This window comes from Chiloscyllium plagiosum, chromosome 35 (assembly GCF_004010195.1).
Source record: "Chiloscyllium plagiosum isolate BGI_BamShark_2017 chromosome 35, ASM401019v2, whole genome shotgun sequence".
NCBI lineage: Eukaryota > Metazoa > Chordata > Chondrichthyes > Orectolobiformes > Hemiscylliidae > Chiloscyllium > Chiloscyllium plagiosum.
This window is the reverse complement of record NC_057744.1, coordinates 17,012,305-17,027,093: the sequence shown is the minus strand read 5'-3', so window position 1 is coordinate 17,027,093 and position 14,789 is coordinate 17,012,305. Positions and strand designations below refer to the sequence as shown.

The 14,789-nt window shown below is 40.0% G+C and overlaps 1 pseudogene; it reads right to left on the bottom strand.

Annotated features, from left to right (window-relative positions):
* Window positions 1-938: 938 nt before the first annotated feature.
* Window positions 939-1,067, bottom strand: LOC122540796 (annotated as a pseudogene).
* Window positions 1,068-14,789: the final 13,722 nt, after the last annotated feature.

Sequence of the window (14,789 nt, the reverse complement as noted above, 5' to 3'; positions counted from 1 at the left end):
ACTCCAGCCTGTTCTTCTTTCTGGGTGCCACCAGACTCTGTTTCCCTGCTGTCTAGGTGGACGTTACTGGTCTTTGGGGGTCCACGGCTCGCCTTGCCACCTCCAGCCATCTGTGCGTAAGTGGGGCCCCCCCGTCTTGGGCAGGTCTTGTACACGTGGCCCGCCTCTCCGGACAGGTTGCAGCTCTTTTCTTCCTGACAGTCCTTAGTCAGGTGACCCTCCTGTTTGCAGTTCCTGCAGATGGTCACTTTGCAATCCGCCAGCACATGTCCCGACTTCCCGCAGGCTCGGCACACTTTTGGCTGCCCTGCATATGTCAGGTAGCCTCTGTTCCCTCCAATTGCGAAGCTCGAGGGTGGGTGAAGAATGTTCCCATTGCCATCGACCCTCAGAGTCACTCTGACCTGTCGCTTACTGGTCCAGATCCCAAAGGGGTCGACCACATCGGTGGCTTCTCCCTCAACTTGGACGTACCTTCCCAGGAAGGTCAGGACATCAGCCGCTGGAACATAGGGGTTGTACATATGGATTGTAACCACCCGGCTCCTCTGTGCAGGAAGCACACACAAGGGGACCGCCGACAAGGTGGAGAACAGCGGCTCCCCTTCCTTCTCTTTGAAGACCTTCAGGAGCTGCTCACATTGCTTCATGCTCCTGAAGGTGACATCGAAGTAGCCTGCCCCAGGGAAATCCTGCAGGCAGTACACGTCTGCTGCGGCGAATCCACAGCACTCGAACAACACCTTCTTGACGAACACCGTCCGATCAACTGGTGTCCGCTCCTCCACCTTCTTGACAGACACCCGGACGGTGTTTCGAACCCCTTGCCCAGGGCTGCTGGCAGCTGTTGAGGCCATAGCTCTGAGGTTGGCTGGTCCCTGAATTGGCGTTAGGCCGAAGCCAGCATGAAGATCCACCAATAGCAGGTCAGCACAACCAAACGATCCTCCAACGTCCAATTACGATCCAGCGATGATCTCCACTAGCTCTGATGACTCGCAACTTGACCCCTGTCCTGATAAGAACAGATACTACACTTGATCTTAGCCAAAAGGCCGAGAAGCTAAAGCCAATTTTGCTTCTTCCGGTCTGGAGTACCTCAACTATGTATGTCTGCACTGTCTTTGAGGCAACACATTCCTTCTCTAAGCGAGGCTCTTCACTTTTTATTTACTGTAACTCTCCATTTTGTATATCTGTCCATGTAGGTAATTAAATATAGGTCTTTAGTACAGTGTCTAAGACCTCATTCATCACATGCTCATTCTATTCTGATGTCATCTCTCTTACTATGTCAGAGGCATGTCATCAGTTACATCATCATGATTTACATGATACCATACCAGCCAATGAAATGGGGATGAGAAGTCATCAATGACATTTCTTGGCCACTTCCCCTTTCATTACGCTGAGTGGTGAATTGGGAGAGATAGCATAGGATTGATGTTGGAGCTGTGGGCAACAATGATCAGACCAATGTTGTGATTTGGTCACACTGGTGTTGACAATGCTCCAATGTTCTAAGGCTCCCACTCTCTTACTTACCTTTCCTGCTGCTGCATTCAAGATGGAAGAGCTCTGCTTAGCCCTCCACATCAAGGCTGTGCTGCTTTTTCTTAATTGGATGATGAACTTGTCTCAAGCCAATTAATTTGAAAATCCCAATGCCCCCAGAAATGGTTTCGGCATGCAGAACAGTTCCGACCTGTTTCCTGCACATAGTGGAAAATCCAGCCATAAGTGCTGAACTCAGCACATTTCTCATCTGTTTACATCTCTTTGATACTACATACTGATTGAAAAACAGTCATGCAGCTTTCATTTGTCAGGAAGTCATGGTTAACAGCTGCAGGGCTGTAAATTATTCTGATTTTACTGGGGCTTAGAGCACCCTGACCATCAACTGTTCTGTCCTGATTTTCACCGTGATATAGCAAAGTGTTTCTCTCTCTCACCACTTCGCCACTCTACAAACCAGCTTGGGCCAAAAGTGTGTCAAACATAATTTGATATCTTTCTGCCTCAGGAGTGAACTGTATAGTGAACCTAAATAGGAGGGACCAGGTCCAGAGGTATTTACTGGACAATCTCCTCAATAGCATATTAGGAAGCTCACAAGGAGAGCAAATAGTATTTCTGACCTAGAGAAGAGTATTGTGTTCTGTACGATACTTATCTAATAATCTCCAGAGGCTAAGAAAAACTAGAGCTGACTGAAATATCTGAGCTTTCAACAAACTGTAAAACTGTCATTAATAAATACTTTCTAAAAGCAATTTAGATTTTAAGATTAAAACATAATAGTTCTGAAGATAGGTCACTCCACTGCTGAGCATGGGCATATTTCACATTGCTTAAGAAAAATGCTGACAAATGCTAAACTAATCCTCTTTTGTTAATGTATATCATCAGTTCTGAATTTGACATGAAAACAGTTACATGTATCTGATTGCTTAAGATAAAATTGTTTCATTTTCTTTCTTTAGTAAGAGGTTGTGTGTTTTAAACTGAAGTTTACATTGTTTAATTATTTGTATAACAAAGCAGACAGCAATTTAATTTCTCGTAGGGAATTTCTGCTACTTTCTTGACCACAACATGTATGGTCATATTTAGTTTTATAGTCCATATTCTCAACGACTAGTAGTAGTTCTAATATTCATAATAATTTATAGCTCTGAATTTTAAAAGTTTGCTTTGACATTCTGAAAACACTCTTATACTGCAGAGATCAGGATAATCTGTTCAAAAGACGCAAATGATATCTTTATATAGAGTGTGTATATTTAATGCTGACAGTTGCATTCAGAAATTGTCCTTTCTGATAAATTCAAATGAATGAATAATAATGCATTTAACACAATTGGGATGCATCAATAACAACACAGACTTACTTCAGATATTATTTAACTTGTCAGAATGAAAAGTTAAATGAAATTCTAGGGCACTAATGAATCATTGAAAAATAAAATGGGATAAAAGAAATCACCCATACTGGTGACAGATTAAAACTCTTGGTTGATATTTAAGCATTTAAAATCATTTTAAATAAAATTATTAAAAAGTCGAGTTTTAGTTTAATTCTTATCTCCGTTGAAGTTGTTTTCAAAACATATAATGGATTAAATAAATGTTTTCACCATTACAATATTTTGAAATCCATTTAATTTGATGTTTATTCTTAAACACATCTCAATGCCATCATAGCTTATTTGTGCTTTTTTGAATGTACTTCCATAGAACTATCAAAATTATAGGCCTGGAAAGTCTCTATCTCATGATTCAAATGCAACAGCCAGTATTTCACACCAACTGTTCTGCAGCACTGCTAGCTTGGAATGGAAAACCAGACTGACATTTAGATTAGTGAGTGCCCATGCTACTGTAAACATATCTCTGTCTGAGCTTTACAGCCAGATACAGTGATCCACTGGCTGCCCACTTTTAGAGAAAGTGCACTGCAAATAGACAATGGTTTAATGGGAATGTCATTGGCTTTGTTATCCAAAAAAACTGGACTAATTCTTGGAGGAACATGGGTTCAAATCCCACTGTGGCAGATGATGGAATTCAAATTTATGGGAAGCACAGTGTCTCAGTTGTTTAGCTTTGTTAACTCACAGCATCAAGGAACTGGCTTCAATTCAATTCTTGGGTGGAGTTTGCAAGTTCTCCACATGTCTATGTGGGTTTCTGCCAGATGCTTCGGTTTCTTCTCACAGTCCAAAGATGTGCAAGTTTGGTGGGGTTGTCCATGGTTTTCAGGTGGATTGGCCATCATAAATGCAGGGTTGCAGTGATAGGGTGGGGTGCTAGGTCTGAAATGGGATGCGTTTTGAAGGGTGGGCACAGATCCAATGGGTGGAATGACCATTCTCTGCACTATAGGAATTCAATTCTGTGATTCAAATTCACAAGACTACCAGCTTGGCTGTCCCAACACACTCAGTTTGCAAAGGACCCAAGAAGTTGTTTTCTTTTAATCGATTTTTTTGAGGATCCAGACATCATGATACCTGGAGGCTGGCAGGACTTCATTTCACTGGGTCCACTGACCGCCAATATTATGCTATCTCCCTAATGAAATGGGGGCGGGAGAACTCAATTGGCAAGGGAAGTAGCCACTAGCATTGTCACATTGGCCTTTTAAGGGGCAGGCAAATCTTGCTAATGGAACGGAGAGTGTATGAAATGGCACAATCACATACTGACCATTCTAAGATGCATCCCAGCAATAATGAGTTGCAGCAGAGATCTGACAAAACCTTTTAAGGAATCATGAAATTCCCCCACTGTGTTTCCCAATGGGCTAAAGCATGCTTACCCAACAAACATTGATTTCAGTGTAACACAGCAAAATCAACTTCTCCGTGGTCAGAATTACTTTAATTTATTTTGGAAACAGAGTAATTGTCATCAGTGATTAATGTTTATGTGATGGATGAGTTGTTTAAATCATACTAAAGAGATGAGTTGTTTTACAAAGATAAGACAAGCTAAGATACAACACTAAGAGGTGATTTGATAGAAATATACAAGATCCTGAGGGATCTTGACAGCATTAATGTGTAATGGACTTTCCTGGAGAAACCAGAACTAGAGGTCACTGTGGAAAAATAATGGTCACCAATTGAGACAAGACAAAGAGACATTCTTCCCCACAGAGAATCGTGAATCTTTAGAATTTTTTTTCCTCAAAAGGCAGTAAAAGCAAAATCTTTAATTATTTTAAGGCAATGATAAATCCATTCATGACAAGCAAGGGATTGAGAAATTATTAGGAATAGACAGGATTGTGCAGTAATCAGATTAGCCATGATCCTATTGAAAAGCAAAACAGACTTGAGGGGCACAGTAGCCTACTCCTGGGAATAGGGCTGAAAATGTGTTGCTGGAAAAGCGCAGCAGGTCAGGCAGCATCCAAGGAACAGGAGAATCGACGTTTCGGGCATAAGCCCTTCTTCAGGCTTATGCCCGAAACGTCGATTCTCCTGTTCCTTGGATGCTGCATGACCTGCTGTGCTTTTCCAGCAACACATTTTCAGCTCTGATCTCCAGCATCTGCAGCCCTCACTTTCTACTCCTGGGAATAATTCATATTAGAATTAGAATTAACTTTATTGTCACGTACTCAAATGAGTGCAGTGAAAAGTTTACAAATCATCATTTCCAGCACCATTTTATGTACAAGAGTACCTAGGTTTAGATTCTTAAGTACAAATTCTTAGGGGGGAAGCAATTACAAAAGTAAGGAATAAAAAGTTCACAATAGCAGTCCTTCCAACCCAGTCCACGCCAGTACCTGACCTCTAGTCCGCACTGGACCTTGACTCCAGACCATGTCAAGCTTCACCTCGAAGCCTGGAGACTGCTCTGGAATCATCTCAAGGCCGGAAGTCCACCAACAGACTGCCACACCGAGCCATGAGATCATCACACTGGGTTTGTGCTGATGTTAAGATTTCGAGTCTACATTGAGGCTAGGGGTTCAGGACATCACCGAGGAGAAAGAAGGAGAAAGAAACACCAAAGAGAAAATAAAGGAAGACAAAGAAAAACCAATTCAGAGCAGACGAGCTCTGACTGAGCAGTCCTACTTTGCTGCCATCTTGGATCAATGTAGTTCATACTATGCTGAGGTAACAGAATCCTGACTGAAAGCGACACAGTCAATTCCAAAGTGCCTTTGTCGCACTAATAGTATTCATATTAGTAACATCTTTAAGATGATATCCCTAAAAGTGTCACTAGCAGTATCATTTTAACAATCAAATATTACCAAAACAAAACAGAAGGAAATTGCAGTGAATCATAACTCCAGCATTGTTTGATTTTAAGTGTTTTGATGTTGATATTTCACTTTGGTGTTATTAAATAACCTCTAAACTGCTGATGTTAATATAGCAGCGATTGGTAATTATGTTAAACTCAACAAAGATTACAATCATAACAACTTTGTAAATATTTGCCTTTTACTTTTTTCTAAAATGAGTCCCACTTCCCTCAGTTTTCACACAATCTCCTTCTCTATCCACTATGCCAAACACAATTCGGCAGCTGCGACGGCAGCTTGAGAACCAGCCTTTCCAAATTTTTATTCTTGCTCTGGTTGCTGAGAGATGAGCAAGATCTGCTTGGATGATTCATCCTCCAATTTTCCTTTCCTTCTAATTTCGTTCAGAGTCAGAATCATAGACATTACACTCGCTCTTTCTTCCTCCTACACCACAATGCATTCCCGTTACCATGTCTTCACATTTATTTTACGCTTGACAATTCTTATGTTATGTGGAAATCTAGTTTCCTGCATTTTGTGGGATAGGTACTCATGTCGTTGAGTTAACACTACACAGACATGAAAGCTGATATTCCGTTTGACCCAACAGAAGGGAGCTAATATGGTGTCATGATAGAAAACAGTGCTTCCCAACATTTTTCACATTGAGACTTTATTGCAGAGATCGAATATTGTTGTGAACCTCGATGAGAACTAACTGGTGGGGTGGCTGATGTTGGGAATTTTGTGGGGGAGAAACCTCATGAGGACAGAGGAGTGAGGAACAATGAGATTGAGGAACAACAAGAGTGAGGGAAGAGTCGGAGCTCAGTGGCAGCTTTGCTACTTGAGACCAACAGAATTTCAGCTCGTGACTGCACATGAGTACCTGAAGCCCTGCTCAAAGACCTCATTTGACAAGGGTAACTGTACAGTAATTCTTCACAGCAACAATTCCGTCTACATTTAGATGGACAACAAACAAGTGCAAAGAGACGTAAAAAGTCTTGCACTGGCCATTATCACTGATGTACATGACATTGTTATTTTATGGCCTTTCTATGAAAGGAACAAAATACACAAACAGCAACCTCAGTAGTGAAGTTGGCTCAGTGCATTATCTCAACTTGCTTGCTGAAGCCTGAATGTATTGCCTTGGATCCCTGTTGCAGTTATTACTTGTTAGGAAATTAAAAACAATGGAATGTCACTGCTGAAAATTGGGAGTGCAGTGCCAACTAGGGAATGGGGAAAAAAAAACTGCTACTTTGAAATGTCAAATCTGCAATTTACTAAAAGATACTCTAAACTGTATGATGTTGCTATAAATATCATTTAAAAAGTGGGTATTAAAGCAAGTTTATTTGATATCAGGTCAACACTCAAATATTCAAGAACAAAAATGTTTGATTGGTGATAGTAAAAAAATCCAAATTAACCTTTGAAAGTCAGGGCCCTAATTTGTGTCCAGGATTACAATGTCTTTCACAGCTACTATGTCAAGTACGACAGCAGCAGAAATGATCCAGGATGAGTACTACTATTTTGTGGGGAACAAGAATAACAGGAGTATTTCTAGGGTTCACAAGAAATAAATCAACCAGCAACCTCCACCATGATAGCAATACCCTCAAAGTTCCCATTGCCATTAGCTGTGATATCTGGCAGCTGTTTGGAGAGGCGTTGGAAGAAATTAAAAGCTCAGATGGCCAGCAAAAGGACCCAGAGAAAACAGATGTCAGTGAATTCTGCAACTTTTCAACCCGCTATCTTCCTCTACAGCAAATGCAGCAGAGTCTGCAATACCAAAGTGGACCTCCTGAACCACATCAGCTGCTGCATAACACAGCGATGACAGGCACAGCTCAAATCACTGTCTAATAGACTTCCACGATTTGGAGACGTCGGTGTTGGACTGGGGTGTACAAAGTTAGAAATCACATAACACCAGGTTATAGTCCAACAGGTTTATATGGAAGCGCTAGCTTTCGGAGTGCTGCTCCTTCATCAGGTGATTGTGGAGAGTATGATTGTAAAACACAGAATTTATAGAAAAAGTTTCCAGTGAGGTGTAACTGAAATTATATATTGAAAAAGACCCTAATTAAGACTCGGATTGACTGCCATAAGTCTCTATTTACATCCAATGTCTAATACACTAGCTAGGATAGAAAAATGTCGCATCAACAAATGAGGAACTGCCCACTACCAGCTGCAAGAATATGGTACAATAATGTCCGAGCATGTTTAATGTTGTTATCCATTTAATGGCAAGAGAAGAACAAATACAAGTGAACAGAACATTTCTCTGTTACTAATTAAACCTGGGAATTGATTTTATCAGTCAGATAGATGTAGGGTTGTGGCCATGTTAAACAGATGCCCCATCAAGGATATGTTTTGCAATATGAAGGCTGAGACCGTTCTTTTTGGTGAAGATACATGGCACCAGCATGAATGAAAATGTGCAGAACTTTAATTGGTTACCTGACCTTCTCTGGGTTTCGTACAAGACCAGACCTGGAAAATAAAAAATGGCAATTAGAAAACCAGTATAAACATGAATAGGAAACAATGCATGAATAATTTCAACATCTATTGTGGTGACTTAAGCTCTGTGTGAGCGAGGTATCACTTGAAAAGTCTTGTTAATTGGAGCATAAGAGGTATCTGTGATAAGGAGGCATGTTCTTTGAACTAATTGAGCCAGTTGTTCCAAAATGAGGAAGGTGAGGAAAAGAGGTCAACAAAGCTTGGGAGCTCAGATTCTTTGCTCCCAGAAAATTTCAAGAAGTATCACAGAACTATAAACAATTTCAAATCTTAAAGATGCTGCAGTGAAAAATATAATCCTCAGTTATCGTGCAGTTGAAGGGTTCAGTAAACTGATGTTCAGAAACTTGCCAAAAAACAAAATATAACAAATCTTATATTCAGAGCATTTTCATTCAGAATGTGAAAGATATGAGCCTGGACTTGACCATAGTGACAACAGTGAGGCTTTCAGTGCTTGTCTTTATTATAGGATAAGTCTGAAAACTGGCATGTGCATCGTTAAATGCAGAAATCCAGAGCGTTTTAATTTTATTCTTTCATGGGATGTGGGCATCTCTGGCAAGGTCAGCATTTATTGCCCATTCCTAATTGCCCAGTGGGTAGTTAAGAGTCAACCACATTGCTGTGGGTCTGGAGTCACATGTAGACCAGACCAGTTAAGGATGGCAGTTCCCTGTGCTAAAGGACATTAGTGAAGCAGATGGGTTTTTTTAGAGAATTTTAATGGATTTATGGCCACCATTAGACTCTTAATTACAAATGTTTATCGTATTCAAATGCCACCATCTGCTCCTCCATAAGGTATACTGTTGGAGTCCTCACTCATAGGCACAGATTTGAAATCATTTGAATGCCACGAATTTGGGATGTTTGCATATTAGTTTCACACTGAAAATGGACAAAAAGTTAGTGGTAATAAATCATGAGTTTTTAATGGCATAATTTGTAATAATTACTGCACTAAAATTGGAAATCTAGTTTTGGTAATTTAGGTTAGTTTCATTTGTATTTCTGCTGCTAGGTTAACCTCTCATTATCGTCTTTCCACCTCAGTTGGATCTTGAAATCAACTGGGTATCATAAAAAAGGTTGATATTAAAGGATGTTTATTAAAAGTTGCAAATTAGTCCCTTCCATCAGTTTAGTTCAGATGATTAAATTAGGTTAAATTACCTACAGCGTGGAAACAGGACCTTCGGCCCAACAATCCACACCGACCCTCCGAAGACTAACCCACCCAGACTCATCTCCCTACATTTACCCCTGACTAATGCACCTAACACTATGGGCATTTAACATGGCCAATCCACCTAACTTGCACATCTTTGGACCGTGGGAGGAAACCGGAGCACCCGGAGGAAACCCACGCAGACACAGGGAGAATGTGTAAACTCCACACAGACAGTCACACGAGGCTGGAATCGAACCCGGATACCTGGCGCTGTGAGGCTTTAGGTTTGATTGAGATACTGCCATCAAGCCAGGCTAACACACTAATACACTGCGGAATAATATCAAATAATCAAACAATGTAATTAAGCACTATTTAACTGACTGTCAGAAGTTATAAAGAAAGGCTATAATTCTCAGAGTCTTGGACCAGACTTTAATTTGGCTGATCTGCAGCACCAGCTTAGGGACAGGAAATCTTTTCCTCCCTGTGTCAAAACACATCAAGTTATTACATTGACAGGAACCCAAAACAAAGGTTTCTCCCCTTCATCTGTCCCCATGTTCACTTAAAACCCCCTAAAAATAGTCAAGTTAAGCAAATGCAATGCAGATCTACAGTCAAAAACCCATGTCTGGTTACACTGTTAAACAACTTCTTTTGCCCAGAAGGAAACAAAAATCAAAATTGAGGGATTTCTTTCCCTCACAAGAAAATTAATGGTGATTTTTTTTTCTAAATGAAGTGATTTTTATTCCTTGTATCACTTTCCCTTGTTACTATTCCTCTCAGTTAATTTAACAATTTTTTAGAAATTATTTTTAGCTCGGAGCTATCATACTTCGATTAAATGTAATTTTCTGGCAAATAGAGATTACCAAGGTTTTCTTGAAGATGAATATTATTATTGACTGGTACAATAATTCCAAGAAAAAAAAATTTAAAACATGACACCAAACACCACACAAACACAGGTAATAAGTTTAAAAAGGAGTCACAGGTATAGATAGGGAGAAATAGACTCTGAAGTTTAATGTCCTTGGAGTCTTTGAAATATTAGAGTTTTGACCCTAGGGCCACAGTTGGTTAATTATCTGCAGAAAAAAAACAGAATCTTTAGATATGTTTCCTGCTCAGTTGCTTCCTTAAGTTGTTTTCTCACCAAGTGTTGTTTTCCAGGCTGATGACAGACGCAGTCAAATAGGCATGAGAGCAAGGCTTCCAGGTTCTGCAGTTATAAGTATATGTTCTCCTCCCTGCCCTGTTACTCAAAAGCAGCTGTAGAAATACAGTTATGTGTATATTTTGGTGTTTAACTCCATTGTCTTTCCAAGCTGGCTGCTGGCAGGCAAGTCTTTTCATATTCTGAGATGTGAAATTATTGTAAATGTGTGGATTAAGCAGGAGGTGTGAATTCTCTGACACTTACTCAGTTGCCTGTTTTTGATCTTTTTTGATAAAATTACCACTCTAGTGCAGCTTTATATTGTTCCACATGGGTCTCACGAAATTTGTCCCAATCTGTGGTCAGGTGACCATTTTAGGGTTTTTTTTTCCTTTTTTAAAGAAAATATCTTAGTCCAAAAAGTCTCAGGGATACGAATCAGATGATAGAAATTAACATTTGATATCCATTTTACTACTATCATAATACCCTTACTCCCATATCAATGTTCCGGTCTTCATTTTGCTTTCCATGCATTAATTTAAATGTATTCTGAAATTTCAATTCTTTTGCTTCCAGTTTTGCTGTCGGTGTGTCTGAGAGGGTTACAAAAGGACACTGCAATCTAACTGGTTGAAATGCTTTTGCTTACAGATGCCACAGTTCCTGTACAGAAGGTGTCATCTTGCAAAAGTATCCAAATGCTTCAAAGTTTCCACTGAGAAGTCAACAAAAGGTTTGTGGACAACTGCCCACATGTTAAATTGTGAAAGATTTTCCTTTGTTACTGTCAGCATAATGTGCCCAAAGCAAACCATGTCACAACATTCTAAAAAAAAGACATAAGTGATATATTTCAGCAACGCAAATAGAAAACATATAATAGAAGAAAAATATGAATAACAATTCTAAGACAGTATTCACTGCATTTGCAATGGAGAACATGTTATATTTTAACCTGGGGTCTTCATTCACAGGAGACAACCTACAATTAAAACAAAGTAATTGTTTTTGCGCTCATGAAGTACAAGAAATAGAAAACTTGCAAAAATATGATTACATTATCAAATCTATCACCTAATATTAAGGTTTGTTTAGTTAGCAAAATTCACACTTCAAGAAATAAAAGCCATTGAAGTATTGATCCGTAAAATATGCAACAACTCGAAACTTTTGCCTCAAAGACAGTTGGCAGTAATGGTGTGGTTAACATTGGCACAGTAGGGCATTAGTGAGTCTATTTTCAGAAGATTTGTCAAGATTAGTGTTTACCATGAAAAGGCCACTGGTCTGTAAATTATACCATTAAACATGTCATTTGCATATAAAATTAGTCCAATTACAATTAAATATTTTCTTTCATAGCAAAGAGCTATTAAACTCACTACTCTTAAACAAAATAATTGGAAACAAATTGCAATGCCAGTTAGATTCTAGAAAAAAGCTGTTGAGAAAATATATACATAATATTTTTGGTTAAGCAAAATTATCTTATTGTAACTGTCTAATTTTAAAAGATCTAATTTGTGCCCCAAGTACTCTTGCTTTTCTCTCTTTGGAAGAATTTCATGGAAGACTATAATTCCGAGTGCCCTTAGATATTTTATTCATCTGCTCTGTTATTACCATGTCTGAACAATGCATAAAAATTCCACTTGATCTTACCTTCACCAACATTTACTTGACAGGCTCTGAAAGTAGTGGCTAGGATTAAGAACTCCAGTGATTTGTTATAAAATATTTTCAGTTCAGGTGTTGATGAGGAACAGCACAGATTACATACTATACTGCCCCTCTACCAAGCAGACAGGAGATGTGAAAGTGGTCAGAACAAGTTGCAAAGCATGCTGGAACGATCAAGAAAACCATTTGAATTCTAGAAGTGTTTACAATAAGCATACTTGAGCACCAGTTCTCAAAGCTTGAATAAGATTACAATATGTTTTCACTAGCTATGATGTTTAGCACTGAGGTCATCTGCTGCACAACATAGTTTTGAATTAGAGGTGTCATGTTATTTTTTTTATTCATTTGTGGGATGTGGGCGGCATTGGCTGGGCCGGCATTTATTGCCTATTCTGAGATGCCCTTGAGAAGGTGGTGGTGAGTTGCCTTCTTGAACCGCTGCAGTCCACCTGCTGTGGGTTGACCCACAATGCCCTTAGGGAAGGAATTCCAGGATTTTGACTCAGCAACAGTAAGGGAACAGCAATATATTTCGAAGTTGGGATGGTGAGCGGCCTGGAGGTGAATTTGATGATGTTGTTCCCATATATCTGTTACCCTTGATAGAGGTGGGTTTGGAAGGTGGTGTTGAGGATCTTTGGTGAATTTCTGCAGTGCATCTTATAGATGGTACACACTGCTGCTACCGAGCGTCGGTGGTGGAAGGAGTAGATGCTTGTGCATGTAGTGCTAAGCAAGCAGGCTGCTTTGTCCTAGATGGTGTCAAGCTTCTTGAATGTTATAGGAGCTGCACCCATCCAGGCAAGTGGGGAGTATTCCATCACATTCCTGACTTGTGCCTTGCAGATGATGGACAGGCTTTGAAGAGTCAGGAGATGAGTTACTCGCCACAGTATTCCTAGCCTCTGACCTGCTCTTATAGCCATTATGTGGTGAGTCCAGTTGAGTATCCATCAAGATTATTGACAGTCGGGGATTCGGTGATGGTAACAACACTGAATGTCAAAGGATGATGGTTAGATTGTCTCTGATTGGAGATGATCATAGTCTGGCATTTGTGTGGCATGAATTTTACTTGCCACTTATCAGCCCAAGCCTGGGTATTGTCCATATCTTGTTGCATTTGAGCAGGGACTGCTTCAGTATCTGAGGAGTTGTGAATGGTGCTGAACATTGTGCAATCATTGGTGAACATTCCCATTTTTGACGTTGTGATGGAGGGAAGGTCATTGATGAAGCAGCTAAAGATGGTTGGGCCTAAGACAACACCCTGAGGAACTCCTGCAGAGATGTACTGGAACTGAGATGACTGATCTGAAACAACCACTACCATCTTCCTGTGTGTAGGTATGACTACAACCACTGGAGAGTTTGCCCTCTGATACCATTGCTTCCAGTTTTGCTATGGTTCCACACTCAGTCAAATGCAGCTTTGATGTTCAGGGCTGTTACTGTCATCTCACCTCTGGAATTCAGCTTTTTTGTCTATGTTTGAACCAAGGCTGTAATGAGGTCAACAGATGAGTGGCCCTGGCAGAATCCCAACTGGGCATCACTGAGCAAGTTGTTGCTGAATAGGTGTTGCTTGATAGCACTGTTGATGGCACTTTCCATCACTTAACTGATGATCAAAATTAGACTGATTTGGTGGTAATTGGCCAGGTTGGATTTGTCCTGCTTTTTATGTGCAGGATATACCTGTGCAATTTTTCACATTGTCGGGTAGATACCAATGTTGTAATTGTACTGGAACTGCTTAGCTAGGGGAGCAGCAATTTCTGGAGCTTAGGTCTTCAGTACTATTGCTGGAATATTGTCAGGGCCCATAGTCTTTGCAGTATCCAATGCCTCCAACCATTTCCTGATATCACATGGACTGAATCGAATTGGCTAAAGGCTAGTATCCATGTGTATATATAAAGTAACTGCATCTAATAAATATACGTATGTATGTATTAAACTAATAACTAATTATAACAGTCTAATGATGAATAATTCATGAGGTCCTTATTAACTCCCTGGGTTAGGCTATTTAAAGCAGTAAGACATATTACAAGTTATGAAGCTGGCATTACAACAAATCAAAAGATTTATGTGTTTGTGTGTGCAACTTCCAGGCAGATAGCACACTAACTGCCAGGCAGGGTCACAACATTGAATACAAATAACACATGGAATCCATAAAAGTGAACTCTCTTAAAGGATGCCATAGAGGAAGGCATGAAACAAGGCCATCCAAGGCATGAGTGTAGGGAAGCCCTGAGAACGAAGATTGAGCTGATTTAGAAGCTTGTTCATTTTAATGTCTCTTGTGGAGGAACATCAACTGAAGAAAATAGCATCGAGTGACGAAACACAAATTTTCTAAGAAGAACCTTTACATCTGTCTAGCCAAGCAAGAAGATTCAGTATGGAAATAAGGGTCTGAGATTGCC